The 16,780-nt window shown below is 37.8% G+C and overlaps 1 protein-coding gene across 1 annotated transcript in view; it reads right to left on the bottom strand.

Moving 5' to 3' along the window:
* The window catches only part of SGMS2 (sphingomyelin synthase 2), a 30,995-nt gene that overhangs the window by 10,334 nt on the left and 3,881 nt on the right, over nt 1-16,780 (bottom strand). The window lies entirely within an intron of this gene.

Below are 16,780 nucleotides of genomic sequence, written 5' to 3'. Positions count from 1 at the left end.
TTTTTTTTTTTTTTTTTTAACAGAAACATATAGCAAGATTCATTATCACACAGGACTTATTTCAGGCTACATTTGTCAATTCAGCAAAATCTCATTAGATAAAAAATTAGGTAAGAGCATACGTTTTATAACAACATTTTCTACAAAGAGAAAAGAATGCCGTTCACCTATACAGAACTGATATTGCTCTAGTCAAAACAAAGGCCATTCTTCCCCCTGCCTTTAAAGTTCTGTGAAACCACTTACTTATCGTAGTTGTGATGTACCTATTCTTACTCCTCTCTTCAGCTCTATGACAAAAGTAGTGAACACTTTGTATATGATAAAACTATCTACCAGCAAAATATAATTCTCTCTTTTTTTTAATTGTTCCTCTAAGAGAAGTTCAACACTACCACCACCTCAAGTCTCTGCATGCCAACACAGGCAGCCACAGTTTGCCATGCTATATGTACAATTGAGTCATCATGATGGAAACTAGAGTTGCCAGTCTCCGTAACTGTACATCACAGAACTTGGCTTAAGAGAAAACAACCTGCTTTGGAAAAACCTGTCCAGTAACTGATGTCTTGATAGCAAGGACAATCTAAAACCAAAACAGCCTGGGAAGTTGGATGTTTGTGTTTTGGTCCCTCCCCCCTCACCCACCCAAAGAGAGAAGACATTTAACAAGGTCAGCATGTAAATCCCACCAATTTCCTAGCTGCTGCTCTTACTGCTGAAAGAGAGAAGAGGTAAAGGTTCCAATCACAAATATGTGAGATTCATACAAATAATACTGAAACAGTCAAGAAGCATTTCTAAATTAACCTCTCAGCAATGTTTCTGAAATCCACTGTCATTGGTTGACCTTTTCTAAATCCCTAGTCAACAAGTGTATGAAAACTGAAACACACATACAACACCCGAACAACAACTCTCCACCCCCCAAAAAACCCAACACCCGAGAAAACAAGTGGTGATTTCAGATGCTTTTTCTCCCTCTCATTAATCAGACCATAAACTCTGCTTCACTAATAGAAGGGGATGTTTATCCCAGCAGCCAGGCAACAACCCCTCTGATGCTTCCTACAACTAAGAATATTCTTTTAGAGCAGCTGCAAAAGCAACAGCCTTACTTAAAACTCTAGTAGAGCAACATTTCAACTTTCACAAGTCCTTTTCTAAACACACATATTCTTCTATTCCCTCTGTCTACTAAAGATAAGCATATGACAGAACGCTTAAGTGACAGCATAGAAAAAAATCTGAATCTGTCTAATTGCTTAAGTTTTGGAACACAAGTCTACCTAGCACTCACCTAAGTCAAGACCCTTCTTCTCAACATGATGTTATACTTAAGTCACTGATGTAGAGATCAGCAAGCAAAACTTGATACATTTCATATCCTGTGCAGTTGAAGCATTTTTAGAATTATGCATTTACTGAAGAACAGACAGCATCACAGTAAGCAGCAACCTTATTTACTTCTCTTCCCCACAAATACCTAACACCACTAGTAACTTAAGTAAAAGGAAGACTTTTTTCAGATATTTTATGACATCCAAGTAAGCCTTAAAGATCAAAGAGCATCTGAACTACAGATGAACAATAACCTAACAACCTAAAAGTAGAGTGGCACTCAGGTTTTTTTATTAACTTATTAAGCAAAGCAATTATACCTACAGCTTTGCAGGAAAAAAGTTGTGTTCCTTCCTGATACTTTTAAATGGATTGTAAGGCATATTGATCTACCATTTCTGATGGCTCATCAAGATTATTTCAAGCAGAGTGCATACTGTGGTCAAACCTTTGTTTACATTGATAGTTCAAGGTGCTATTTATCATCTGATCAGTGATCTGTAAGAACATAAAGGCTTTCCTTTATAGTACCTTTTCAACCTGTTTCTCCCATATTCTAAAAGAAAGCAGAAACTCTATTTATGAAAAAGACAAAAACACTCTGCTTGAAGCTTTCAGCCCCTTGCTGCCAATCTGACTGGCCAGAGAAGCCAACAGCCTAATCATCCTCTGCTGCAGGCTGTAAAAGGAACTCCCCAGAAATACAGTTTTTTCTGCCAACTTCCTGTCCTCAATTCACATATCCATCCAAGTCCTCGTGAGGGGTGTGTTCCTTTTAGCTTCCATGTTGTCCTTATGTTAATTTAGGTAAAATATCCTATTGCTTCTTTTGTCAAACCTGGAGTGCCCCCATATCAAAAATAGGAGATGTCCATAAACTGCCTAGTAGCAGGCCTTAGACTTCTTCAGTAACCAGGCAGCAATGCTCAGACCTGGCCATCTTGCCAACATCTAGGGTCTGAAAATCAAACCAAATTGCTCTAAGCTATGGAATATCCACTGAGGGAGTCTCAAGGACTCACACAAAATTGGCCAAGCAACCCAAAAGGATAAATAAAATTCCTGTAAGGGATACACCCAGGTTTTAGGAACAAGTTTTCTTTTCGGAACCACTTCAATACCTTCTAAAAATAGACACATACCCTCATCAAGGAGCAGAGCTTCTTAACCATCAATATTACAGCAGAAGTTGTAATTGCCACAAGAAACATAGTTCAAGGAAAATCTTAAGAGTGAAAAAGATGCAAAAAGAGCAGAGGTCCTACCTGTTTATCCTGAGCTTCTACTTGCTCCCATGCAAATAGCTCCTTTAGTTTTCTGCACCCCCATTTGACTGTCATTCAAAAGAAAATAGTTGACTGGGGGTACAGCTTTGAGACAAGTGTAAGAAAGCACGTCTACATTTGGCTCTATGCTAGAACTTAGGAATAACAAGCAGTTTTATTTAGCTTGTTAGTCATCTGATTTTCACATAAAGGTCATTTTCACATAAAGTTAGCTCACAATTGGTGTTTCTTATCCGGTATTTGGAACTTCTGTAACACTTCTCAAAATATTTTAACTTCTATAATTTATCAAGGAATGAATAGTGACAATTTGCACAGGCCTTCCAAATAAGCAGTTATTAACCTGCTGTTCCAAATATGAACAATACTATTGGAACAAGAGCATCCAAAACAGTAAGACTGATCTACTCTGATATTAAGGAAAGCTACACACTCATACACAAGATGGAAAAGGTTTCTAGGCAGTAGTACTTTTAAACCTCATTCACTTTTGTTAAGGTTGGCTCAAACATTTGATATAGCTGTAATCTATTCTTGTATTTGGTAGTTGCAGAAAAAGGGTCTGCAAATAAAGTACTACAGAAAAAATTACACAATTGGAGATAACATGAGAGAAAGTTATAGTATCATATTGTTATATATATCACAATTAGCAGGAAACAACTGTTAGCTAGTTTGTATTTTCTTCAGTCAAATTTTTAGGACTACCTATGGGACCAGAACTAGAAGAAGATGGGTAGCCTCTGCTACCTTGACAGCAATGAATAAAAACTGGCTTTCTGGGATTTGTCTTTTAATTTTTAAAAGCATTCCAGGTCTCTGTTTTTATATATCCCTTCTTCCATGCTATATGTATGCCTCACAGCATGTAGACCATTAAAAAAAAAGAAAACCACAAAACACCAAAAAACTGCTAAACCAGGGCTGAGCAAAGTACATTTAGGTATGCAGAAACAGGACTGAGTTTAATAGGTTTGCTTATCATTTCTATTTCCCTACAGTAAAAATATTTTCAGAGCTATGTTCATCTTTCAGCTGTACAATGTTTATGCCTACAATATATAAATACATGCACGAAGTGAATTGCAGTTTTTCTAAAAGTTACAAGTTGATCTACATTCTCTAATAGGCTGCCAACACATTTCTTGCTGTGATGCTAAAGAAGTGCAAGTAAGATAAAGCTGTATTACAGAAGTACCATTCGTTCAAGTGCTCTCAGAATTGATTGTCATCATGTTGTCACTTGCAATAAATTTCAACTTTTATAAAAAGCATTAACTACTTACCCTGTATAAAATTCTTTTCAGTAGTAGAAATAGAGCAGATACAAAAATCACTCTCAAGAGGTAGAGGGAGTAATTCTCTCATTTAGGATTACTAATGTACCAACAGAAGCTGTTTTTTAAGGACTAAATCCCTATACTTACCTAGATAGAAGGGAAAAGCTTCAAGATTACTGGTTATCTATTTGTACAATCCAATTTTTACCAGTTCTGTGGAATTCTGTTTCTTCACACCTCTTAATATTAAGAAGGATATTAGTTTCCATTTTCCTGGCATTTAGTATTCAATGTATTCCACAGCAGTGCCAGGTTTCTGAAACAGTATGTCCCAAAAAGCACAAAAAATATTCATACCCACATGTGTAGATATGTAGTTATAAATAATATGTAAATTTTTTAAGAACACTCACCAGGACCCCAATGACTACCTAAGCAAGAAAAAAAAAGTATCTTTGAGCTCTTTTATCATTGTGAACACTGCTGAGTAGGTTTGCCTTAATCGTATGAAGGCATCTTCAGACTCTCCAACTATTTGGTCCCCACACTCCAGAGGATCATATTTGGTAACCAAGAGTCTGATGCCCTTTAAAGGTGCTTCGTATCCCGACACCATGACAGGCTTAGATTTTCCTCCCAGTTATTTACCCTTATTGTGACCTTGGTTCTTAAAAGATACCTGTTAAATGGCAATTATTTGTTATTTTTTAGTGTGGTGTAGCTCATTCTGGCAATAATCCACATGTATATGGCATAAACAAAGACAGTTTTATTTACAGGTTAACAGTCTTTCCTAAAACAAAGGTTTTGAGAATGGTCAGAATCATATCTGTAGAATCAGAAGTGCAAACAGAATAATTCAGGTTAGAAGAAACCTCAGGAGGCCTCTAGCCAGGATCAGCTATGACCTCAGATTACGTTGCTCAGTGCTTCATCCAGCTGTACTTTTAACACCTCCAAAGATGCACAACCTCTCCAGGCAGCCTGATCCACAGTATGGTTATTCCCACAGTGAAAGGTTGGCGTTTTTTTTCTGTAATCTACTTTTTTTTTTTATCTACTTCTTATTGCAAATTACGCCCCTTGTGTCTCATCCTCCCACCACTGTGAAGAGCCTGGCCCTGATGTTCCTGATGACCTCCTTGTAGGTATGAAGGGGCTGCTGTTAGGCCCCCCTGAGACAACTTTTCTTCAGGCTGAAGCAACCCAGCTCCCCCAGCCTCCCCTCACAGGGCCTGTGCTCCAGCCTCCTGACCACCCTGATGGTCCCTCTGCTGGGCTTGCTTCCAGTTTATGTTTTTCCTGGACCAAAGACCCAAAACCAGACACAGTATTCTAGATACAGCTAAGTAGTACTGAGCAGACAGGAATAATCACTTCCCCATAAATACTGGCTACACTCCTATTAAATACAGCTCAGGATAGCGTTGGCTGCCTTCACTGCCAATGCACAAAGCTAAATCCCTTTTTAACAGAGCCAAAAGAAATATTGACCTTTTTCCAAGAGGCTAAAGACTCCCTCACAATTTCTTCACTCCAGAAAAATGAGATTAAGAACAGTCTTTTTCCTACTTAATCCATCCTCTCCAAAATGAGCCTGTTTCAATATTTCAGATCTGGACAGAAAAGCCTGCTAACCTGAATTGATACTTAAGCTCTGAATCAGCCGCTTTTGAATAAAGGCAAAAAAGGTCCTCTATCACTGCATACTTTGTAACATTGCAAAGAAGTGTTGGGCATATGTCCTTTTTTCTGTTCATTAAAAATGACTATTATAAACACTCTACAAAGAGTGGAAGTCACTGTACTACCTCAGTCTTATCAGGCAAAGTAATTCCGAAAGAGTGCCAAAAGAAACCTCTAGATCATCAGGCTTTTATGTAGTTTGCTGTCTGAGTGTCTCAGGCTTCTTGCTGCTAATTGCTTTCATTCTGCTATAGTTTTGCAGACACTGTTGAAGAACCACTATCCAAAGCAAGATTCTTCTGAAAGACACAGCAAGGTTTAGAGATTTGTTAGGAGCCTAGCAGCACACCTGATGCCCCACATCCCTTCTAGCTCACACAGAAGTTGCAGACTACTGGCTGTGGGGTGGGGGGGCCTGGCACAGAAGGCAGGAATGTTTTAGACTGTTTTGTGAAATCCTCCACGTAGTTACCATGGGTAAAAGTTGCACTTCATAATGGAAAGTGAGACCCAGAGATTAGTCACCACTCTCAGTACAGGGCAGTGAGGAATCACAGTGACTAATGTGTACTTTAAAGTGACTCTGCTACAGCTTATCAGCCATCAGGCAGCTAGAAGAGGAAGTCACATACTTAGAGTAAATTTATCAGTGATACACCCTAAAAATATTTGGGTAATTATTAAGAAGATAATGCCTGTCAAATTTTTCCCCTGTGCTACTCCCAAAAAGCAGCAGTGACAACTCCAAAATAAGAGGTCACATTTATGAGAACATTCTTGAACATTTCCTGCATCGGTAAGAACACTCTTCTTAAAAGTTTAAAGTGAGAGGACAATAATTGCTTAAATCTGCAGAGTATTTCACAACATTAGCAGGTAATAAGTAAGAAATACATGCACAAGTTGTACAACCCAGATAAAAGCTATTTTAGCACTGAAGTATACACGAGGTTCATACCTCGTAACTCACATTTAACCGAAGTCTAATACAGACATTAGTCCTTGCAAGGCATATGACATTAAAGAGATGACCGTTAATTGTAATCCTCATCTAGTGATAGCAGAAAGACACCACATGAATTCTTAGGACAGGGCATATTTAAAATTGATTAGTATCATACTATAAGCTAGTTTCACATAACCCTCAGTTTGATTGGCACATTACAAATGATGGATCTCTACACAGGAACAACACTTGGCTGTGTTCAGAGGCTCAAGCAATGAAAACATCCCTTTTCAGAAACACTAATATCTCCTTCCCCCCCTCTCCCCCCTTATCTTATGGTATCCTGCATATGTATCCTGATCAATGTTTTACCCTCTGTGCCAACGCTAAAAATCTAGCACACTACACACTGTCAAACAAGTCGGGAACAAGTCACTGAACACCTTCTCCTCTTTCCCCCAAAAAACTCCTAGATAGTTTTCAGCTTGCTCAACTCTGACTTAGCTGCCTGGAAAGCTTCATGAATATTAGTTAAGAGGGATGATACAGACACAACACATCCTCTATCATTGACGGTAAACACACAGGTTGGCTGGAACTGACCATGAAACATGAACTGCTCTCTATTTTGGTCTTCCCCTCTACCTTCTTGCCACAACTACCAGTTCCTAACCCCACCTACCACCAAGCAGCAACAGCATAAGGCTCTCACATCACAACCAACACCCCCAGTAAAATAGAGATGGGAATACTCAGACCTCTTTTTCAAGCTGTTTGTTCATAGGCTCAGACACCCAAATCTATGTCCAGCTCACACACTGAATGTTTGTTTCTCTCTCACTTCTTTTTTGCAGCTTTTCATGCCACACTTTCAGAAGTAAAACCAGGTAAGTTTAATTTTAACACCAAGAAGTTAAGACTACGGAGCAATTTCAGTGACTACCACGATCAACCCACACAGATGTTTATGTAGGGGATTAGAACAGCACTGAATCCTTTCATAATATATTATTCGAGCTTCCAGTTTGCAATAACCAAAATTATATCAAGTTTCCTATATGTAACTGGGTTTTTCACTGAAATTCTACCCATCAAGTTTAAGCACTACACAGTTAAAACTGTTCAAAAAAGTCATCACAACCTAAGCTCCCAATGCAGTCCCATGGTCTTCCTTAAACTTGTTCAAGTGTTCCATTAGCTCAAGATTTCCTATTAATAGAAGAAAATACTTTCCACGTGATACTGACAAGAAAAAAAAACATTTCCTTTTTATATTATGTAATTAGTCAGGGAAGAAGACACTGTTCAGCTTTAAACACTAAACACTTAAGTACTATGCACTTCACCACTTCCTTCTTCATTTTTGTTTCTGCCACAGATTGACAAACAGAACACACATTTCCTTAGAATTCTCGCTTCTCCTGCCTGGCACACTATCTCACCACAACACTGGGTATCATCGTTAAATAAAGTTTCAAGAGGATGGTAACAGTGGGACAGCAGTAGAAAATAATTACAAGTATCACCCAAATTCTTTCTGTAATACCTTTTCCAGACATTTTGCTATCTCCATTTGAGCCTCACCCTAGTCAGAAGAGGCCGAGAATACTATTAATTGTATTTACTGCCCCTCGCAGAGCTACTATTTACCCAAGTACTTAACTAAACATCTCCAAAATAATTCAAACCTCTCATTATTCCCTGCCTTTGGTAAGAAATATTTTCTATCCTCTAGCATTTAACAACCCTGCATTGAACATCACTGCAATAACGAGATCTTTTTATGCCAAGCTTCTCATGAGGCTCAGCATAGAGGCTTTTACCATTCACAACAATCCTTTCATTTATTTTCCTTCCCCTTCTCACCTAATAGTTTGAGAAGTTTATTGCTTTTTTAAAGCTTTTAAAAAGGATTTAAAGAACAAAGTTGGTGATGCTCATCCCAAATTCTCATTTACTAAAACTACAAGATTAAAACTATTCCTGCAAGAAAAAAACCAATTACCATCTTCAGCATTGCTCCTAGAAAAGCCATCATTAGATTCTCTCATTGTAGCATTAGACAACTGCTTTGTAACATCTACAACATGACTAAAAAGGTACAAATTAAATTAATAATCTAATCATCGGAGTTATACGGATCTACCCTGCCAATTGGTAAAATCTGGTGTGAAAGTACTGACATTACTCTGAATCTACATAGAATGCTTTTATAACACACTGTACCACATACCTCAGGTAGCAACTTCCACTCTGTAAGCTACCTGTTATGCCCAAGGGAGGCTTCTAGTCATCATTGAACCTGTTATCTTTAGGAGTATAGGAAAGTAAACGACCACTCAAACTAATCAAGCATGAATGTGAGGTGGAAATACAAGCTGGCCAATCAAACTGTCTGCTAAATGGCATTTGTATCAGTTGCAGTGTGCTGCAGCCGAACATTGTTTATTTTCCATTTCTTTGTTTAAAGACTTGAACAGTAACACTACTATTGCTTTAAATTTTGAGTCAAGATACTATTTCCACAATAAAAAACACAAGCTGGAACTCAAGTCCAGTTCTGACATTTGTCTTACTGTTCATGAGAAACTGGGACACACACACAGAACAGAATGTATGATCAAACAAGATGTTTCAGAAAGGACATTTGAAAAAAGTTATTTCCAAGTTTATTTAATAGTTCTTGGTCATATTTTCATGTGAGGTCCTAGAGCTCTAAAACTTCTTTCTAGCAGAAAGCATTTTATAAAAGTTATTCAAAAAGCATTTTAAAGCATTCTTATCCCATGTCCAGCCAGACATCTATATATACACTGATTTGGGAGAGGAAAGGGAGGACAAAGAGGTGTCACATAGACTAGCTGAAATATGGAAAGACTGTAACTGCCAGGTGACAAACAGATTCTATAAACTGTTCCTCCAAAACACACTGCAGCAGCCAGAACTGCAGACAACAAAACTGTTTAAGAGAATAAAGCTAGTCTCATCTCTAGACTCACCAAGACCAGTGATGTTGTGAATGTGTGCTAAGTAACCATGGCGTACAGTAAATAAGTGGTGAATCAACTAATTCCACGTGATCAATTACAAAAGTGTAAGGACAATATTAAATATATGAATACCAGCTGCTGCACATGACAGATATTGTATAATAAGAAACACCTCCACAGTAGCAATTACAGGACTGCAAAGGAGAGAGACAAAAGCCCTCCAGACTAATGCAAACCAATTAGGAAGAAAACAAAAGACCCACATACATTAGGCTACAACACTAACATCTGAGTGGTACTAAGTTGTTAATGACAGCTGGGGCAGCCCAAGAAGATGGCCTGAAACATTCTACACTAATCCCAGATCATGCAATCTCTTAAAACTGCTTTATCAAGACACGATACAAACATGGGGCTGGTTCAGGACTTGCCATACAAGCTGCCACCCAGAAGGGCATCTTTTATTTAGCTGGAAGCAGAAGTCAAGCTGGGATACAAGCCAATTCCATCCCATGTTAAGCTGCTCCACTCCCCTCAGTGCAGCAGTAATAATTAGAGATAGTTCATGCAAACAGCCTAGGCCACGCAATTTTAACTCATATTACAGGTCAATGTTAATGTTATTTAACTGCATGAAGTGCAGTTATCTCTATTGTATATCTGTATAAACAAAGATAGTGGATCACAAGTTACCCATGTATTGGGTGGTTTTTGTTGTTTTGTTTTTTAAAATAAAAGAAGGAATTTATCTATTTTTTCCCCCTCCTAATACTTTGACTTTTAAGAAGTCAAAGTCGTCTTCTGTTGGATTTTTTTTTTTAAATAACCAGAAGCTCTTTTAAACTTTTTTCATATGTGCACAATATTAAGGAAACTGTCTAAAAAAGTCTTTACACCACAAGGAATGCAAAATGCTGCTCTGGCATAAGATACAAATTGATTTAGAATTTTGTAGTTTAAGTCCTTCAGAAAGCAGGATCTATGCCCTACAGCAGATATATTATCCCTTCCTAGAACTTCCCAGATGAGTTCCCATCATTCAGTATCTCGCTCAAGACAAACACACAAGAAACAGGTTTTCTACATAGTAGCGTCAGCATTCCAGCAAAGACTGGGAAACAAGTCAGCCCAAAAATCACGTCCAGCCTCTGAGCAAACCTGATTTCCTTTTATTTAAAACAATGCATATTGTGACCGGCCTTAAGTATTGAATACTCAGATGTGTGGGTCATAAGCAGAAAAGGAGTGTCACATCTTTTGAGTAAAGACATCTTCCAAAGCCAAAAATATTTCTTACTACATTCCTAGGATAGCTATACTAAAGCATACACTCAAAAAAGTTCTATCATCTTCAACTCTGAAATAGTTCAATTCCAACAGAGTAATTAACTATCCTAGTCTGAAGAGGTCTATTCAGAAAAAGCTCTTGGCTTCCCAAAGTTTCCTCATGTCTGACAGTAAGATTTAGGAAACAGATTTGGACAGAGTTGAGACCTATTCAACTCTGCTTTTATGGGGCAACAGCACAAGCCCTATGATGGCACGAGCTGTGATCTCTTACTCTGCAAGGAATCAGTCAGGGCAGTCACCTGAAGTGTCCACAGTCAGAATTCACAGTAAAATTTCTTAAGCATGTTCAGATACCAGAACACTCAATATTCAAACACACATAGTGAGACACTTTCCAGAAAGAACTCAAGTTTCCACTAACCCTCAACATTTGAGCTAAAGTGCAGACTTCACAGCAGACAATTTAAAAAAACCACCAAAACCAAGCCAAAAAACTAGGGAACAAGTTACTATTCAGTTTAACTATATGAACCATTTTTCATCACACATACAGGAAGCACAATAACACAAGACAAGAGGGTGCTCACACACCTACATACTTCCTCTAAAGTAGTAACTCCATTCTGAACTGTTAGGTAAAAGGCTGTATGTTGCTTGACATGTACCAATGTGAAGATCTATTTGAAATACATCTTGATTATCTGCAAACATACCTCACGGGCGATCACTCTATAGGTGCTGCCTGGCTACGAGGTAAACACAGACAAAAAGGTCCCCTCAGACAAGGCTAGACTTAAGTTACATCAGGCTGCACATTAAACATTAGGCTAAAACTGATTAACCAGTTTTGATGCTTTGATCTCCTCAAAAAGAAGGTCCTGTTGAGCTAAGGAATGGGTCAACTCATGAGGTACATCTGGCCTACGTGCCTTTAACTCCCCAAACAGACTTGCTTCGAGTGAAGCATTTCAATCTGTTCCCTCAGACTAAGTCTGACACTTTGCTCATGATGAGTTTGTGTCAAAGATGGTGAGATTTAGCAGAGACACAAGCAGCAGCCACTTCATAGTTCAAACAATGCCCAAGAAAATCTAAACTAAGAAAGTGGAGAGGTTTTCTACATGTACATGTACTTCCAATTCACACACCTGGAATTATGAAGTGACACAGCACTGGCAAAAAAAAAAGTGAAGTAGAGGCTGCCTTTGCTCTTTAACTCTATCTATGACCTATCCTAGACCTATAGGACTCATGAGAAGACAAGATGAGAGGTGTGGAAAAAGAGTGTTTTAAAACAGTCATAATAGCAACAAAACAAAAAAGTCATCCTAAATAACAATGCATTTTCTGTCCACTAAGACTGTCTGTTACTCCATTGAACTGCACTATTACAAACATACAACAACAAAAATACTATGTCCTGCAGTTTACAAGCCCTTTGATGAAAGGAGGAAGGCTCGTAACCTGATTCTAATTGAAAACACTATAGAATATCACTATCAATGCATGTGTAAGATTTTTCATGTTCCATTCTCAGCAATGCGTGACCAAATCATAAGCTATGTAATATCAGTCTAACACCTGCTGAGTAATATAAACCATTAAAACCAGAGTAAGCATTTTTGTAATAGCTGAGTGTTATGGAAGATTAGTCAAGATAGTAGGCCTCACATAATTTGCTCAAAGAACTAAGTACAATACTCCTCTTGTAGCTGTCCTTATAATTGCAATACAGACTTTGATAACCAACAACCTTTTCTGCATATTACATGCATCACAGTCAAATTTTGATTAAACTGTGTTGCCTTAAACACATTCTAGAAAGGCTTGCAATGCTAAAACTTTGTGTTTGATTTCACTACAACAGGATGCAGAGGGTGAATACGAAGAAAGCGCACATGCACGCACACTCAAAGTAAGTTGCCGGTAAGGTAAAAGAACATAGTTCTAGTGTTTGCCGTTAATGCTATACAATAGAACAGAGAGCTCCTGCTTTCTCGCAACTCTTCTCTGCACTTCAGGCCTTTGAGGAAGAATAGTGTCCCATTTTAACTTCAAGTCATTCAGTACTGAGCTCCTCAAATGTAAGAGAGCTAGAGAGATTAGTCCAAACCCTATGATGCTTAAGAGTTTAAAATAAACTTTCTCTAAGTCCAAATTAAGAAAAAAAAAACCCCACAGAAACTGTTTATGGGAACATTCATCCTGCAGAGTAAAACTAAGCCAGGCAGCTACTTACCTTGTTCAGACTGTCCAATGACTAGAAAGCAGTGTACACAGGAAAGTGTAAACTGCCTGCAACCTGTAGAATTCTGCTTTTAAAAAAAGAAACACTACATATCAATGAAAAATACTTTTAAAGCAAGAAGTGTAATTATTTAGATTTTTGTTAGAGCTGAAAATTTCTTTAGTCCAACTGCTTTAGCTTTGATATTTGACAGGCATTGTGCCTTGTCCTGTGGTTGGTCAGCTGAGATGTATTTCCGTCATCCTTCTAACTTTTTTAAAAGTCAGTGCAAGTTACTGACTTTTACCATAGACATACACATTATTCCACCCTACTTTACATAGACTACTAGACTACTTGTTCTACACAGAAGAAAGGACTACTTATAATAGTTATGCCTGCTTGTGCATATGAAAATAGCTTAGCCAATTTTTTTTTTTTTTTTTTTTTTTTTAAGAACTGCACAGAGGAAGCTAATGACCATGGATACCACAAAAAAAAAAAGCTATCCTCAGTGGAGAGAGCTTGCCATCCAGCTATATAGCATATGTAGTATTCAATTTCATGGTGGTAAATACTACTAAGATAATGAATTTTAAACAGTGTCTGCAAATTCAGGATACAATCACTGCAGTGGACAGAAGTTTAAACCCATAACACTCAACTCTTCAGTAAGTTGTCTTCATATTAACTTCCAAGTTCACTATGGCACCTTAGAAGAAGCAATGTCTTTAATACTTCTTGCTTCAGAGCCAAACAGGATACCACAGCCCTTCCTCTCAAGACTGAAGTCCATCATGGAAGTTAACATTTCTAGGAAAACAGAAACACTGAAGAGAGTTGTTTTTCTATTTTAGCGCATGATCACTTTTAATAGTCAATACAGGATTCAAACCATTTCAGTCAATCCTCTTTCTCACAGGACAGAAAGAAACACAACTTCACTTTGGAGGACCACCTTTAGCTTTCTGGCATGTTTTCCACATCAAGTAGAGTTGTTTGTTTTTTCCAAAACATTTCAAAATCACTCCCTATAGCTGCATGCAAAGTATACATATGCAGCGAAACAAAACAATTCTGTGAAAACACAGCAGACTGAGCATCTGTGCTTCTTCAGTAACTGCAGCTGAGCAAGTATCTTAAGTTGGCCTTGTTACTTATTAAGTAGAGCCAAGTTTTGTGCGCTTGAGCCTCTACAAGACCAAGGTGGTATGCCAGGAGAGAGGAAGGAACTCTTGTCAAGTGACACACTCAAAATGGTATATAAAATCAGAGCAAAATCAAATGAAGACAAGTTCATGCTTCTGAGAATGGCACTGTAAAGAACTCTTACATAGCACCCTTACAGGTTAGTACAGTATTATGAAAATAGGAAAAAACACAAGCTTTGGTAGGAATTTTGTCAGGCTCCTAATACACAGAACTAAAAGTAACATGAGTTAACTTTTTAAGCTACAACATATTGACAGTTTCTATACACTCCTGAAATAGGTAAGTTACCAGAAAAACTAATAAGTACAAACTAATCCAAAGTAGATCCATAGCAATTAATTTCTCTCAGCATTAAAAAAAAAATTTGCTTTCAAAATTTCAGTTTAAATGCTTTTGGTTTTATATTGAAATTGTAATACATTAATTTGAACCAGAATAACTGGCAGAGGATGAAACAACAGAATTTTACATTAAGCGTGTTTTTAGCACCGTTAAGACAGTAACACAGCATTCCAGTTTTTAAAATGTCCTTTTGAGGCAGCAGCAGTGATGGGAACAGTTTGCTTCAATACAGTCTTGTGTTCAGTCTCAAACCAAGACATGGGCAGTGGTATTTGGCACCCTTATAAAGCATCTACAAACAGCAAGTGCTGTTTCCCATTTACAAGGTTGATGTGGGGGAACTACAAAAAAAAAATCAGATGAGCTGCAATTACTGTAGAAATGTATTAGAACTATCAACGAACTATAGGATTATATTGTGCCCTCCATATGAAAGACAGAATTAACGACTATGAGGCATGACCTTCTCTACTGCTGTTTTTCTTTAGCAAATTATGTCACCTAAATAAGGAGAGACTGTCTCCTTATTTAGGTCTGCTCCACTAACCAACTGTCCAGCACTACAGTGAACATAAGCAGGAACTTGGGTGGGTACATAAGTAAACATTTTGTCACTGTTATGTACATTTCACATAACTGAAACTAATTGTGAGAAGTCATTCAGCACTCATCACACAACAGTTTAAGATCTTAGGAGGCTAAGCAGAGTTAAGAACTCTAAAAAGAGAAAAACTAAAAAATGCAAACATATTTCAACAGGAAAAAATAATCAGTGAGAGCAGGTGACTTCTTAATAAAGGACTTTTACAGATGGAAGTGTTCTATTAAAGATATATTGGGGAGGTATCATATGCCAAAACGCTTGTAATAACACTTCAATAAAGGAAAACCATTACTTTTTGCTTACAGCTTTAAGCTAGGTCTTCAAAGATCCAGGTTCTAGACAGGCTCTGCCAGAGGCTTGTTCTTTGAGGCTGGACAGATTCCTGCACTCTGATAGGATTACAAACTCCGACTTATTTTACAGTTAACCAAGATTTTAAAAATAAAAACAAACCAACCAACCAACTTTAAGTTCTAATATTAGAGGCATGAACACCAGAGATCTGTGATTAAACAAAACAAAAAAAACCTCCTGTAAATTACACTCTACAAATGCAAACTCCAGTAAGTTTTGCTAGTTCACAGTGACACTATGCCATCAGAACTTCCATAAAGACAAAAACTGAACAAACATACTAGTATGATTTAACCCATATTAGTACTTAAAACTTCACTCTTGGAACATTTGAGTTTATGATAGTAGCAAGACTGACCTGGGCCTAAGATATCAACAGGGACACCAGGCAAAAAGATCATCTCTCCCAAATGAGTAAGTTACATAACTTTACATGGGACATACCGGTTTATGACAAGTAACAGGCAAACTTGCCTCTGAAACAGTATTTCATTAAGAACATTACCAACTGCCTGGGGAGTTTCTGAAAACCAGCAATTACAAACTGCTGCAGGCAGTTTGTAAATTCTCAGATGGGGGATTAGAACGAACAGCTTAAATATATTTGGCTTCCTGATTTTGTTTTGCTCGCTTTGTTTGATTTCTTTCATGATGTCCATCTTTTTCACCATCAAAGTAACATTACTGTAATTGAAGATACACATTTAATCATTATTTGTACTCCAAACTTTTCTATTCAGTTTCAGCCATGATATGCTTACGTCTTATCTAAGAAACTGAATTCAACTCTACACACTCCATTTAAGATTCCAGATTACTGCTTGTCCTGGTTTTGGCTGGGATAGAGTTAATTTTCTTCCTAGTAGCTGGTACAGTGCTGTGTTTTGGATTTAGGATGAGAACAACGTTGATAACACACCGATGTTTTAGTTGTTGCTAGGTAGTGCTTACACTAGTCAAGGACTTTTCAGCTTCCCATGCTTTCCCGACTGAGAAGGCTGGAGGTGCACAAAAAGCTGGGAGGGGGCACAGCCAAACTGGCCAAAGGGACATTCCATATCATGTGACGTCATGCTCAGTACATAAACTGGGGAAAGCTGGCCGGGGGGGCCGCTGCTCGGGGACTGGCTGGGCATCGGTCGGCAGGTGGTGAGCAATTGCATTGTGCATCACTTGCTTTGTGTATTATTATTATTATTACATTATTATTATTATTGTTATT

Source organism: Aptenodytes forsteri, unplaced genomic scaffold, assembly GCF_000699145.1.
Source record: "Aptenodytes forsteri isolate BGI_AS27 unplaced genomic scaffold, ASM69914v1 Scaffold93, whole genome shotgun sequence".
Classification (NCBI taxonomy): Eukaryota; Metazoa; Chordata; class Aves; order Sphenisciformes; family Spheniscidae; genus Aptenodytes; species Aptenodytes forsteri.
The sequence above is the reverse complement of the archived record's forward strand: the minus strand, read 5'-3'. Positions and strand labels throughout refer to the sequence as shown.